The sequence below is a fragment of the Theropithecus gelada genome, chromosome 4 (assembly GCF_003255815.1).
Source record: "Theropithecus gelada isolate Dixy chromosome 4, Tgel_1.0, whole genome shotgun sequence".
NCBI lineage: Eukaryota > Metazoa > Chordata > Mammalia > Primates > Cercopithecidae > Theropithecus > Theropithecus gelada.
Genome location: NC_037671.1, coordinates 31,486,178 through 31,501,218, shown reverse-complemented (window position 1 = coordinate 31,501,218; position 15,041 = coordinate 31,486,178). Strand labels below are relative to the sequence as shown.

General features: G+C 42.0%; 1 non-coding gene across 1 annotated transcript; it reads left to right on the top strand.

Moving 5' to 3' along the window:
* Positions 1-13,555: 13,555 nt before the first annotated feature.
* On the top strand, positions 13,556-13,627 carry TRNAA-CGC. Its single transcript has one exon. It is a non-coding gene; the product is annotated as a tRNA-Ala (tRNA).
* Positions 13,628-15,041: the final 1,414 nt, after the last annotated feature.

Here is a 15,041-nt window from a genome sequence, read left to right as displayed (position 1 = left end):
GCAAAACTCATGCTTTCTTCTATTAGTTGTAGGGCTTAATTTTGCACACGTAAGTCTCTGATTTGGAATTTATCCCAGTGTACCCTGTGAAGAATGGAGTCCATATTATCTTTTTCTGCATGACTATCAGATACCCTAAAACCACTTTTTTCTTTTTTATCTTTTGGAGACAGAGTCTCACTCTGTTGCCCAAGCTGGTGTGCAGTGGCGGGTCATAGCTCACTATGGCCTTGAACTTCTAGGCTCTTGCCTCAGCCTCCTGAGTAGCTGGAGCTGCAGGTGTGCACCACCAGGCCTGGCTAATTTTTATTTTTATGTTTTATTTTTGTAGAGATGGAGTCTCACTATGTTACTCAGGCTGGTCTCCATCTCCTGAGTCCAGTGATCCTCTTGCCTCAGCCTCCCAAAGTGCTGGGATTACAGGCATGAGCCTCCATGCCCAGCTCCAAGATTTTTTAAAAAGTTTTTATTTTCAGCAGCAGGATGATAATGTGTCTAATTTGTTTTTTTAAAATTTTTAATTGGAAGTTTCTTGAATCTGTAAATTTACATCTTATTTTTGTCATTATTTATGTAAATATTTCTCTACACCAATAGTTTTATCTCCTGAGACTCCAAAGATGTCTATTTTAGACTATTTGATATTATTCTACAGGACCTTGAATTCATTGTTTTCAGTCTTTTTTCTCTCTCTCTTCCAATCAAATTGAATGGTTTCTATTGATCTATCTTTAAGTTAACTGATTTTTTTTCTCTATATCTCCTCTGAGTCTATCCATTTAACTTTTAATTTCAGATATATTTCAGGTCTAAAATTTCCAGTTGGTTTCTTTTTCAATACTTTCTATTTCCTTTTGTTTTTTTGAGACAGAGTCTTACTCCATGGCCCAGGCTGAAGTACAGTGGTGTGGTCATAGCTCACTGCAACCTTGAACTCCTGAGCTCAAGCGGTCCTCCCATTTCAGTCTCCTGAGTAGCTGGGACTATAGGTGCATACCACCACACCTAGCTAATTTTTTTTTTTTTTTAATCTTTGATAGCAGATATCTCTAGCTGTGTTGCCTAGGCTGATCTCAAATTCTTGATCACAAGCAATCCTTCCCCTGAGCCCCCACAAAGTGCTGGGATTACAGTTGTGAGCCACCATGCCTGGCCAGTTTCTATTTCTTTTAATAAAAATTTTTACATTTTGGTTCATTAAAGTATGGTTGGCATAGAGCACAGTTAAAATAGACACTGGAAAGTCCTCATCTGATAATTTCAAGATCTGAGTTACCTTGGGTTTGCCATCTATTGATTGTATTTGTCTTGACTATTGAATATATCCCCCTGGATCTTTTTATGTTGAGAAAATTTTTATTGTTTCCTTGACATTGTGAATGCTATATCGTGTAGACTCTAGGTCCTGTGATGATTTTGTGGAGAGTGCTTGATTTATTTATTTGTTTTTAGCAGGTAACTTCCTGATTAGTTCAGGCTGAAAGTTTTATGTCTCAGCTGGGCAAGGTGGCTCACGCCTGTAATCCCTGCACTTTGGGAGGCCAAGGCGGGTGGATCACGAGGTCAGGAGATTGAGACCATCCTGGCTAACACAGTGAAACCCCGTCCCTACTAAAACTACAAAAATTAGCCGGGAGTGGTGGCAGGCCCCTGTAGTCCCAGCTACTCCGGAGGCTGAGGCAGGAGAATGGCGTGAACCCGGAAGGCGGAGCTTGCAGTGAGCTGAGATGGAGCCACTGCTCTCTAGCCTGGGTGACAGAGTGAGACTCCATCTCAAAAAAAAAAAAAAAAAAAATTTGTGTCTCTTTTCATGGATGATAGTACCAATCTCTGTTCAATTTTCAAAGCTTTTGTTATGCTCCTTCAGGTCTTCCCTTGAGTGTGTCCCACTTGGGGTTAGTCTGAGATGAAGGTCTTCGTATAAATATACTTTTAGTTTGGAAAGAATTTGCTATGCTGTTCTGGTTCTGCCTATAGCATGCACAGCTCAGAGCTGAGCCCAATATGTATATAACTTTATATACAGATTTTAGGGAAATCCTTTCTTCAGTCTTTCAGGATTCTCCTTAACTCTCCAGAATTTCCTCAACTTTTCCTTGATAATTTGACTAGAAATATGAGTTTCTGTCACAGTTTCTGTTGCCTACACAAGTGATTCATGATTGGGGCTCACTCTCAGTAAAAAGCTGTGAGAAAAATGCTAAGAATAAAAAACTCACCTTTAATTCCTTGCGGGTCACCGTTCCAAGTTTTTATTGCCTCCATAATCTAATTGTTTTTGTTTGCTTGGTAAGTTTGTGGGGGGGGGGGTGTGTGCCCTCTCCCCATCATTTTTGCTATAATCAGCAAGATATATTGTGATGGGATTATGCAACCATAGAAAACCTGGAATCTTCTGCTTGTAAAGTTTCACTTTTAGTTCTTGAAATGTTGGGCTTTATTTTTAGAACTCCCAAGGGAAAAACTCTTTCACCAGAGGCCACCAAAGGAACAGTTCCATTAAACTAGAAGTTGAGAATGACACTTGACCAATTTGGCCTTTTTGTGCCAATAAACCAGCAGGCAAGGAAGGGGCTTACTCTATTGGTCATGGTGATTGATCCTAATACCAACTGAAATTGGGATGTTACTACACAAATGGGGTTATGAAAGAATATGTCTGGAATTTAAGGGGGTTTTTAGCAGTGCCTTTCAGTAATATCATCTACTGTGATTAAACTCAATGAAAAGCTAGAACAATCATTTGTACAGAGCACTGCTAACGTCATAAACTCTCTAGGATTGAAGGTTTGGTTGACCCCACCAGACAAAGAGCCTTAACCTGCTGAGGTACTTGCCGAAAGCAAAGAGAATATGGAGTGAAAGAGATCATTACGAATACCAATCAGCTGCAGATACAAGTACTGTAATAGTTACGAGCATTCTTTGTGTGTTTATCATAACCAGTCTTTTTTCTTTCCTTTTCTGGTTCACCTACTGTATTAGTTTCCTAGGGCTGCTATAACAAATTATCACAAATTCAGTAGCTTAAAACAACGGAAATTTATTCTTTCATAGTTCTGGAGGCAAGCAGTCTGAAATCAAGGTATGAACAGGGTCATATTTTCTCTGAGTCTCTGGGTAGAATCCTTCCTTGCCTTGTCTTAGCTTCTGCTGATGGCCGTCAATATTTGTCATTCTCTGGCTTGTAGCAGCATCACTCCAATCTCTGCCTCTCTGGTCACATGGCATTCTCACAGTGTCTCTGTATACAAATTTCTCTCTTCTTGCAAGGACGTCAGTCATATTCGATTAGAGTCCACCTTAGTAATCTTGTCTTAACTTGATTACATCTGCACAGACTCTATTTTCTTTTTTTTTTTTTTTTTGAGACGGAGTCTCGCGCTGTGTCGCCCAGGCTGGAGTGCAGTGGCGCGATCTCGGCTCACTGCAAGCTCCGCCTCCCAGGTTCAGGCCATTCTCCTGCCTCAGCCTCCGAGTAGCTGGGACTACAGGCGCCCGCCACCACGCCCGGCTAGTTTTTTTTGTTTTTTTTTTTTTAGTAGAGACGGGGTTTCACCGTGTTAGCCAGGATGGTCTCGATCTCCTGACCTCGTGATCCGCCCGCCTCGGCCTCCCAAAGTGCTGGGATTACAGGCTTGAGCCACCGCGCCCGGCCCTTCTATTTTCAAATAAGGTCACATTCTGAGGTTCCAAGAAGTTTATGATTTGGGGGGAAGGACACTATTAACCCATACAACTACCATCTAACATAAGATATATTAATGCTAGTTACATTTATATCCCTGAATTTAAGTAACTGTATATCAAAAGAGGAGTGGAATGAACATTACCAAAAAAGGGTTCCATGGACTTCGGTTTTGTTTGGAAGGTAAGTGTGGTTTAAAGATATGTTTCGGGGACTGAGCAAGTTGCAATACATAAGCCTTTGTCAGCGCTGGCAATGGTTGAAAACAGGAACAGAAAATACAGGAAATTAGAACCCAGGCTTATCCAGCCAAAAAAAAAAAAAAAAAAAGAAGGAAAAAAGAAAATACAGGAAAGTTTGGAGACACAGGAGGAAGAGGAGAAAAATAAACAGAAAACGGAATAAAAAATAAAAAAGAAAGAACAGGGAGAACTCCACAATATAAATTGGAAAATTATTTATCACTGAAGGAAAATAGATTTGGAAGAAGCCAGGTAACTTTGAAGAAGCGCTGGAGGCAGAGGAAAGAAGCTCCCATGGTAAGGAAATTGTCCCAGCATTTTTGAGATTTGAAGCCATAATTCCTCAGTCCCTAAAGGAGAATTATAAATCTAGACTAAATAAATTAGTTGCAATTACGTTGTTGCTGCATTACTTGAAAGGAACCTTATGCAACTATTGTTTCCCTTCAAGAAGAATAAAAAACAGTAGCTATGCACATTATCTTCCATTCATTCAAAGATAAGTATCAGCAGTGTATAATGGGGCAATTATCGGGTTAATCTCTTAATTCAACGGTGTGAATGAAATAATCCCTGACCTCAAGGAGTTAGAACTGGAGAAGATCAGAAAGGAAATACATCAAAACCCACAAGGCTATCTGATAACTTACTATTCTCTGGTCCTACCAGCTGCAGTGTACAGCCATTTCATAAGATATGAAATTGAGAGAAACAAGACAATTGGAAACGGGAGACAATAATTTTTATTTTGCACAAGTTGATGTTGAGATGCTTCTTAATTTTTCAAGGTTTTTTTGGACTGTGTTTATTAATTGCTGCTGGAGAAGGAAGGGCATGCTATAGAAAGCAAAGATGAAAATTCTAGATAGATAATATTTGAACACATGGGTATGGACAAAATGGCCAAGAAAGACTGGATAGATTGGTCTATACGGAAAACATAGATAAATAAATACATAAATAAATATAAGGAAAGAAAGAAATAGAGAAAAAAGAAACAAAAAAGAAATTGTAGAGAGGAAGAGACTGAAGACCCAACAGAATATTCCACCCTGAGACTTTCCATGTGTCAACCTAAATAACAGAGAGAGGTTCTCTAAAAGAAAATATGTTTATTTGTGAACAGAGCATTGCAGTGGGAATAGGCATGCCATAGTAAACGATGTTTGTCTTCAGGGAGGTAAAGAAAGACAAAAGTTTTTAAATAAAAATTGAGGAGGGCCACACAATTGTTTTCAAAATAATTATCTTTGGCTGCAAATATTAATAACAAGGGTGACACTAGTCCAAGGTCGGACAGGCAGTTGCTAGGCAGATGTCCTTGTAGACATACTTTTTGTGTGTAAGATTGTAAGGTTGTGGTTTTCAGTCTTTTGTGATAGTTTTTGTTATCAGGCATACGAGCATGAGAATCCTCTCTTCATGGTTTTGCTCTGCTTTATTTGTCAGGGTTTTGTTAACATTAGTGACTCCTTTTTGATTCTGACAACTTTCACATGTGGAGGTGACTAAAATTAAAAATAAAAAGAAGCTGCCCGGCGCGGTGGCTCATGCCTGTAATCCCAGCACTTTGGGAGGCCGAGGCGGGCGGATCACGAGGTCAGGAAATCGAGACCATCCTGGTGAACACTGTGAAACCCCGTCTCTACTAAAAACATAGCCAGGCGAGGTGGCGGGCGCCTGTAGGATGCTCAGGCGGGAGAATGGCGTGAACCTGGGAGGCGGAGCTTGCAGTGAGCCGAGATCGCCCCACTGCACTCCAGCCTGGGCAACAGATCGAGACTCCGTCTCAAAAAAAAAAAAAAAAAAAAAAAGCTTTAGGCCAGTGACAGGATCTGGGAAAGGACTTACTTGGCAGGTAAGATTGAGCAGGGGCCAGGCGCTGTGGCTTACGCCTGATCCCAGCCCTTTGGGAGGCCAAGACGGGTGGATCACTTGAGGTCAGGAGTTCGAGACCAACCTAGTCAACATGGTGAAACTTCGTCTCTACTAAAAATACAAAAATTAGCTGGGCCTGGTGGCTCATGTCTGTAGTCCCAGCTACTTGGGAGGCTGAGGCAGGAGAATTACTTGAGCCGGGGAAGGGGAGGTTGCAGTGAGCCGAGATTGTGCCACTGCACTCCAGACTGGATGGCAGAGCAAGACTCTGTCTCCAAAAAAAAAAAAAAAAAAAAAAAAAAGGAAAAAAAATCGAGCAAAAATTGTGTCATATGCTTTAGAATTTATTATCCTTTCTTTAACATAGGTGTGAGAAAGGATCTAGGAAAAGATTATAGAAAAGGGCTTTAACAGAATAGACATTTACTTTGAAATGTTACACTTTCACAAAACCATGTAAAATATAAAACTAGAAAGCATGAAACAAGAAATTGCAACAGTGATGGGGCTGTGGCTTGATGGTAGAGCTTGTTTCTTGCAAGTGTGAGGTGTCAAATTTGATCCTGGGAGCACCAGTGCTGCTTTCTTTTTCCACAACTCTGACAATGTGGAATTGGCACCTTCCTTTATTCCCCCGTTTCCCCTCATTATTTTCTGCTCCCTGGCAAAGTAAAACAAAATGCAATGGGTTGCCACTACACAGGGTTATTGGGACAACACAAGAAAGACATGAGTGCAAATCACCAAGTAGCCAACAGTTTAATCAGCTTTAAAAAATTTACCTGGTCTAAGCTGGGTGCAATGGCTCATGCCTGTAATCCCAGCACTTTAGGAGGCCAAGATGGACGTATCACTTGAGGTCAGGAGTTTGAGACCAGCCTGGCCAACATGGTGAAACCCTGTCTCTACTAAAAGTACAAAAATTAGTCGGGTGTGGTGGTGGACGCTTGTAACCCCAGCTACTCAGGAGGCTGAGGTGGGAGAATTGCTTGAACCCAGGAGGTGGAGGTAGCAGTGAGCTGAGATCGTGCCACTGCACTTCAGCCTGGGTGACCAAGCAAGACTCCATCAAAAGAAAGAAAAGAAAAGAAAAGAAAATTTTACCTGGTCTACCGTTTTGCAATAGTACTGAACAAAAAGAAAGACTGAAATGAGGAGGAAAAAGAAGCTCATAGGCAGAAAATATGCCACTGTCTCCTGATCCTCTCTCCTTTCTGTCTTTGCTATCATTCTCCATTTTTATCTACACAAACTTCATTGCAGACATTATCTCATGGGTTAGACATTTTCACCCCAAATTCAGTCATCATTATCAGTGAATTACGTGCATATTGCATGGCAAAACCATGCCACTTCTTTTCATTTTAAAGTGGATTATGTCTAAGTAACAATATACAGAGATTTTAGAAGGCACCCTAATCTCTGAGTCAGAAACTCTGCAGACGTGACATCTCTTATCCTGAGTTTTGCATTTTCACAAGGCTATAAAGGAGAGGTCCTCTGGAGAGTGGGTAGCATGAGGGCTCAGAATCTTATCAGAAGTTAATAAGATTTTTGAGTATTGTTCCAATTTTCATTGTGAGCTGTCAATTTCCTGATTGGGAATTAAGTGTTTTTCCATTTAACCTCATGGGTTCTTCACGCCCAATTTTCCTTAATGCCAATACAAAGCCTAATACCACTTAACAATGGGAGGGATTTTATTTCTTACTTTTAATTCAAAAGGTAATCAACCTAACAACAACAAAAAACCTAGCAGAGATTCTGTTTGTCTTTCTGTACTTACTAGCTAGATAGAAGACTAATCAAGCTACTTGGAAGTCTCCTTAAGTAAATCCCTCACTCACTAAATCCAGTATAACTCCAAATCCCCTGTCAATCTACAATCTTCCTTGTTCTCTTAAATCTGTCTTTCCACTTTCTTGCCTATAGTCACTCTTCTGGTAACCCATCTAATTCTCCTAAGTCTTCAAAGTTGGCTTCTGCCTACAGTGGTAGAATAGAGTAGAAAATTGCTGGGTTGCATCTATTTAAACAATGGAATTCTTATTTTACTGCAACCTTGGTTTTGCTCCCTCAAACTCTTGACTTTTAGAATCCAGTTGAGCAAACAGGAGGATGTATGGAAGGATGTGCTCACTATAAACACTTAGTTTCCTAAGAGAAAGCCAGGTTTCAATTTACCTCTATCTAAAAGTTAGAAAAACATAGGTGAAATAGAAGATTAGCCTTATCAAGGGTTTAGATCCTGAAATCTCACATTAAAAGACTAAACCTCCACCAAATGGGATATGCCCCTTCATAGTTAAAGAGCTCCTTGAAATCTAGTCAAGTGAATATTTTAAAAATTATACTCTAAACTGTTTGCCTCATATTTTCTCTTTCATTTCAAGTTTCCACATTTTTTTATATATATATATATATATTTTTTTTCTTTTTTGGAGTCAGAGTTGCCCTTTTGTTGCCCAGGCTGGAGTGCAATGGCATGATCTCAGCTCACCGCCACCTGTGTCTCCCGGGTTCAAGTGATTCTGTTGCCTCAGCCCCCTGAGTAGCTGGGATTACAGGCATGTGCCACCACTCCTGGCTAATTTTGTATTTTTAGTAAAGACAGGGTTTCTCCATGTTGGTCAGGCTGGTCTCAAACTCCCAGCCTCAGGTAATCTGCCCGCCTCGGCCTCCCAAAGTGCTGGGATCACAAGTGTGAGCCACCGCGCCTGGCCCTCCACACTGTATTTTGCTTACACACATACCTGAGATGCTCAAACCATAATCAGCCATAAATTCCATTTCTATAATTAACATTGATCTCAGTGTGATCACTCACAGGGATGCAGAAAACTTCACACACTCTGGTGCTCATGGAAGTCACCAATAACAGTGGCTCCTGCACCATGCACCTTCAAATCAACTACATGCCTGCCCTCCAAAGTGCTCATAGTGTTTGTCCAGTGACAGAAAAAAGCAGTGAGGCATTCTCAAAGCCGTAACAATTTTAAACTAAACAAGTCAGATCTTCCTGTGGGACAAATGTCTTTAGTGTTTTATCTTCTTCTAGAACAAAGGAGACCATTTATAGATAATAACTTGTACTCTAGTGATAACAAGAAAGATACAGAACTTTGGATATATCCTCTCTACTATATGTTCACTTCACCTCCACTTCTATGACATTTTCCTAATAAATTAACTCAATACAGATTCTGGGTGCTTGACTTCCTAGGCTAGTGGTTCTCAAACCTGATTACCGGAATCATCTGGGAAGCTTTAAAATCATGTACATTACTGGCTGCTTCTGCTAGAAGGTGCCCTAGGGTTTTCTTCAAAGCTCCTGTGGGGGTTGACGGTCACACAAAATATTGGCAAAACTCACAGGGACTACACTTCGTATCTTATGTGGCAAAGTTTGAGGACTTCTCTAGGCCTACAGAAGTTTCACAAAGATCTAGATTTTTTTAATTTTTATTTTTGGTTTTTTGAGACTGAGTTCTTGGAGTGCAATGGTGAGATCTCAGCTCACTGCAACCTCTGCCTCCCAGGTTCAAGCAATTCTCCTGCCTCAGCCTCCCGAGTAGCTGGGATTACAGGCATGCACCACTACACCTGGCTAATTTTTGTATTTTTAGTAGAGACAGGGTTTCACCATGTTGGCCAGGCTGGTCTCAAACTCCTGACCTCAGGTGATCTGCCCGACTTGGCCTCCCAAAGTGCTAGGATTACAGGCCTGAGCCACCATGCCCGGCAGATCTATCTGTCTGTCTGTCTATCTATCTATCTATCTATCTATCTATCTATCTATCTATCTATCTTTTTTACAAAGACTTTATAAAGACTTAATGTTCCAGCTCACGTATTGTTTCTTTTCCACTGTCTGTATTCTGGAGAGAATTTTATCCAAATGAGGCTTTATAATACATTGTAGCTTTTCCCTTCCTTTTCTCTTTCCCTTTCTTTCTATGGGGTCTCCTTAACTAGAGCTGAAGCATCCATTAACTGGGTCCAGGCTAGGGGTTGCTAGGACAGTGACTGCAAACCATTCTTGTTGCTCTTCATTTATAGCTAGGCTTTGAGATAAATTTATTCCTCCTCTGTCTTATCTGCCTAACATTAGCCTATATTTTGAGATTGGCACTCATGTTACTCATTTTGTCATACTTCATTTCTCAGCAAGTGTTATTAATTTATTGCACAACTATCTTTCCTCCTTGCCTGGATCTAAATCCCCTGAGGCAACACACTGCTAATATTCTTTTTTTTTTTTTTTTTTTTTTTTTGAGACTGAGTCTGGCTCTGTCGCCCAGGCTGGAGTGCAGTGGCCGGATCTCAGCTCACTGCAAGCTCCGCCTCCTGGGTTTACGCCATTCTCCTGCCTCAGCCTCCGGAGTAGCTGGGACCACAGGCGCCCGCCACCTCGCCCGGCTAGTTTTTTGTATTTTTTAGTAGAGACGGGGTTTCACCGTGTTAGCCAGGATGGTCTCGATCTCCTGACCTTGTGATCCGCCCGTCTCAGCCTCCCAAAGTGCTGGGATTACAGGCTTGAGCCACCGCGCCCGGCACTGCTAATATTCTTTATGTCCTTCTGCACTGTCTTCTTTTTTTTTGAGATAGAGTCTTGCTCTGTTGCCTAGGTTGGAGTGCAGTGGCATGTTCTTGGGTAACCTCCTGGGTTCAAGTGATTCTCCTGCCTCGGCCTCCCGAGTAGCTGGAACTACTGGTATGCGCCAACACACCTCGCACATTTGTGTATTTTTAGTAGAAGCAGGGTTTTGCCATGTTGGCCAGGCTGGTCTCCAACTCCTGACCTCTAGTGATCTGCCCGCCTTGGCCTCCCAAAGTGCTGGGATTATAGGCTGAGTCACTGGGCAGGGCCTGCACTGTCTTTTGTCTTTCTTGATACTTAGTAGACAACATGGGAAGTTGAAAGAAAATAATATTGAAAAGAAGTAAATATCCCAACTTGGGAATCTCCTTGATGAATTGGAACTGATGTTCTGTAGCATGTTGGTGAGCAGACCTTGGAGTGGCCTGACTGAAGTGAGAAGATTGGAGGAGGAAGATCTTAGTAAACAAAACTATTTTTTGACCTAGCATTCCATTAAGTCTCATGGCATAACTGCAAAAAGGGACTGGTCTACAATTTTCTTAAATAGTGAAGTTGAATACAGTAAACTTTGTCCTATCAACCATTAGATATCCAGAAATTGGAACAATCCTCAGTTTTAGAGAATTTACTGAAATGTAGGGTCAATCAGGGTATAAATAGCTTGGTGGTAGAGCACTGGCTAAACATGCAGGTAAGTCCAGGTTTATTCCTTCAATACTGCTTTTCTCTTACTTCTTCAAAGCTGTACTTAAATAATACACCCCAGTTGAATCAGCATAAGTAAGACAAGAAGAACTGAGAGAGAAACATCCCCCTCACGATCAGGATCTCCCGAAAGGAGAGGAACAATCCTGTCTCCACCTCATGAGTAAGCTCACATTATTTTCATTTCATTACACAGTTTCCTGAGGAACAACTATGAAAAGAAGGATCAAGGAAAAGCAAAAAAGGCCCTTAAGTAATCTTTGTTAACAAGTCTTTTTGTCATTGTTCCTGTGTGAAGCCTGAGGAGCCAAAACTCATGCATTTTCTCTCCCCTCACTTTTCTTCCGTGCACACAGATGGCAGTAGTTCCAATCAGTTACCAAATGTGGCAAGTTATTGATCCCAACTTCTGAGTGAGGAATCAAGGGAAAGACATCTCTCAAAGAATGCAGTGCTTTCAAAACTTAATAGTTGAGATAATTACTAGTGTCAGTGAAGGTAGAGATATAACTGACATAACTCAGTTGGAAGAGCCCCCGATTAAAGGTCTAAAACTCCCAGATCCCTTCTCAGAGTTTGAAATCAATGATTTGTTTCAGCAGCACGTTGCCTGACCACATACATCCTCCTGCACTCACTTTTCAAGGAAATCTTCTAGAAGGCTAAGGCGAGGAGAATCAAAATTGGGTGCCTTCAATGTTCCTTGCCTTTGCCAGTGAACACTTTTTTCAGTATTCTGAGTCTTTAAAGGAAAATTTGCTTGATATAATGTGTATCAGTGTTACACAACAGCTCTCGGATAAAGAAGCAGCCAAGACTTTGACGTGAATATGTACATCCTTGGCCTTATATGCTGTGGGGAAAAGAAAGAGAGATCAGCCTGTTACTGTGTCTATATAGAAAGAAGTAGACATAAGAGACTCCATTTTGTTCTGTATTTGAGATGCTGTTAATCTGTGACCCTACCCCCAACCTTGTCCTTGCAAGAGACATGTGCTGTGGTGACTCAAGGTTTAATGGATTTTGGGCTGTGCAGGATGTGTCTTTGTTAAACGAGTGCCTGAAGGCAGCTTGCTGGTTAAAAATCCTGCCCGTCCCTAGGCAATGAAACATTTCGGTGTGAGACCCGATTGTATGCTCTGTTTACTGAGATAGGAGAAAACCACCTTAGGCATAAGGTGGGACTTGCTGGCGGGACTTGCTGGCACGATGCTGCTAAGAGGTTTGTGGAGATGTTTGCATATGCATATCAAGGCACAGCATTTTCCTTTGAACTTATTCATGTCACAGAGATCTTTGTCCATATGTCTTACTGCTAATTTTCTCCCTTCGATGATCCTATTGTCCTGCCACTCCCTTATCTTTAAGATAGTAAAGATAATTATCAATAAATACTAAGGGAACTCAGAGACCGGTGGAGGTGTGGGTCCTCTGTAAGCTGAGCGTCGGTCCCCTGGGCCCACTTTTTCTTTCTCTATACTTTGTCTCTGTGTCTCATTTCTTTTCTCAAGTCTCTCGTTTCACCTAAGGAGAAACCCCCACAGGTGTGGAGGGGCAGGCCACCCCTTCAATATGCTAAGCTGAAAGCTTCTCGTGAACAAAGCTCATTCCCAGACAATTCAATTCTATTTGTTTTGCCATATCCAGGACCTCCTCGCATTTTCCAATTCCCAGGTGGCACTGCTTGAAGGTTTCTGGGCCTCTTTGACTTTTTTCTTTCAAATATGTACATATATAGCAGAATTCCTCCTTGTGTCCGTGAGTTCTCAAAAGAAAGGCATTTGGAAATTCTCTCTGCTGCCCTGTGTCTGGACTTGCCCTGTTTATTCCCTAAGTCTGGGTGGGAGGGAATACGTCACTCCATTTAAAGTTGATGGAGTTTTGAAGTCGCTGTTTTAAAACCCCTTTGTGTATACAATAATCGTCAAGCGAGAAATAGAGATGGGGTGTGGAATCAGAGCAGGACAATCTCAGAACCTGGGACGCACGAAAAAAGCTGGAAAATGGATGTTGGCAGAGCCTCCGACCCAGCATGGTGTGAAGTTCAGCGAAAGCTGGCGGCTACCTCCGGGCTGAAAAGCACCTTTTTCTGAGTCATTATCGCTGCTACACATGTCGGAGACTTGAGACTTTCTCAGGACTATCCTGGTGGGGGCAAGCAACTCTCACCGAGTCGCTGTTGGGTGGACCTTGGAGCAAGCTACCAGGAATGGGAAGGTCCTAGAATCGAAAACGGTGCTATTGAGACTACATTCTGTTCTTCGTCTAATGAAGCCACTACACAGTATCCAGTCTTGCAACTTCGGAGATAATGAAATTCAATCCAGTGGACTTTCTCTAGCTAACTCTTAAATGTAAAAACTTTAATAAAACAAAGCAAAACCAACAAGAAAAATAGCAATCACATTTTATAAAAGAACCCAGGCACTTCAAGGGTCAGGGGGTGTAGCTCAGTGGTAGAGCGCGTGCTTCGCATGTACGAGGTCCCTGGTTCAATCCCTGGCACCTCCACTCTTCATTTGGCCAATCCGTCCTCTTTCATTACGGACCTCCATTTACTTGGAGGAAGGAGATCTCAAGTCTTTTTGGTGAGTGATTGGAAGAACTTGGATAACCCAAACTGCGTCTCTTAAGGAACGCGGAGCTTGCCAATGTGAACTTTGAAAACACATTTGCAAGTTTGAGGACCAGATGCTATCAGCATGCAGGGAGAGTTTGATTTGGTAGGGGCTTAGGCTTAAAGTGTTAAAGGTTTTCTTCTTGACGCCGGATTTTGGCAGAGTGATGAGTCTGGTAGACAGTAAATAGATTCTCTTTGAAGATTTTGACAGCTGTGTGATAGAAAACACTTAGTTGAAATAAAATTGCAAGAGTATTAGTGGGTGATGGGTTAAAATTTCTTCTTCACTACATTTCTTACACTTGCCTTCTGAAAACTCAAGTTTCTTGTGTTTACAGTTGTACAATCATAAAGTAGAGTTAACAACACACCAAAGATTCCTGCGGTAGATGCCGCCAAAGGGGCTGTGTGTGTGTGTTTGTGTGTGTTTCTGTGTGTGTGTGTGGTGGCGGGTGGGGAACAGTTTAAGCACAGACAGATGCCTAAGTTTCTTGAGTTTCCTAAAATAAACACTGGCCGTATAAACAAGGGGCCAGTAAAAATGATAAGACGGAAGAACTACTTTGTTTCTAAGCATAGTCCTGCACTGGGGGAATGTACCAAAATCAGTTCCATTTCTGTTTCCTTTTGGATGCTAGTTCACTTATCAAAGCGGGGGACAAAAAGTGAAAAAGTTGGAATTCTGCAGAGAGTTTACATCTGGAGCTCTGGATTTTCCCGTGTCTAGGGAAAAGGCCTTTGAAGTGAGGGTAGCAGGAAGACTGGAAATGCATTGATATAGATTTCTGGAAAACATAATAAAACTTGGCCTTAGACTGATTTTGGACCCTGGGATTCATTGTTCTGCTTCACACATCTTCCTACCTGTCAGCTTGCTCCAAGGTCCGCTCCACAGCCGACTCCCTGGCGAGCACTTCCATTCACAAAGCCCCAGGAATGAAGCATTTTCTTGCCTCTTCAAGTTGCCCCTTTCTCTCAACTTTTTCTTCTGCCTAAGGACACCAAAAGTAACACCAAAAGAAAATCAGCCGGGCCCGGTGGCTCAAGCCTGTAATCCCAGCACTTTGGGAGGCCAAGACGGGCGGATCACGAGGTCAGGAGATCGAGACCATCCTGGCTAACATAGTGAAACCCAGTCTCTACTAAAAAATACAAAAAAAAAAACTAGCCGTGCGAGGTGGCGGGCCCCTGTAGTCCCAGCTACTCGGGAGGCCGAGCCAGGAGAATGGAGTAAACCCGGGAGTCCGAGCTTGCAGTGAGCCGAGATCCAGACACTGCACTCCAGCCTGGGCGACAGAGCGAGAC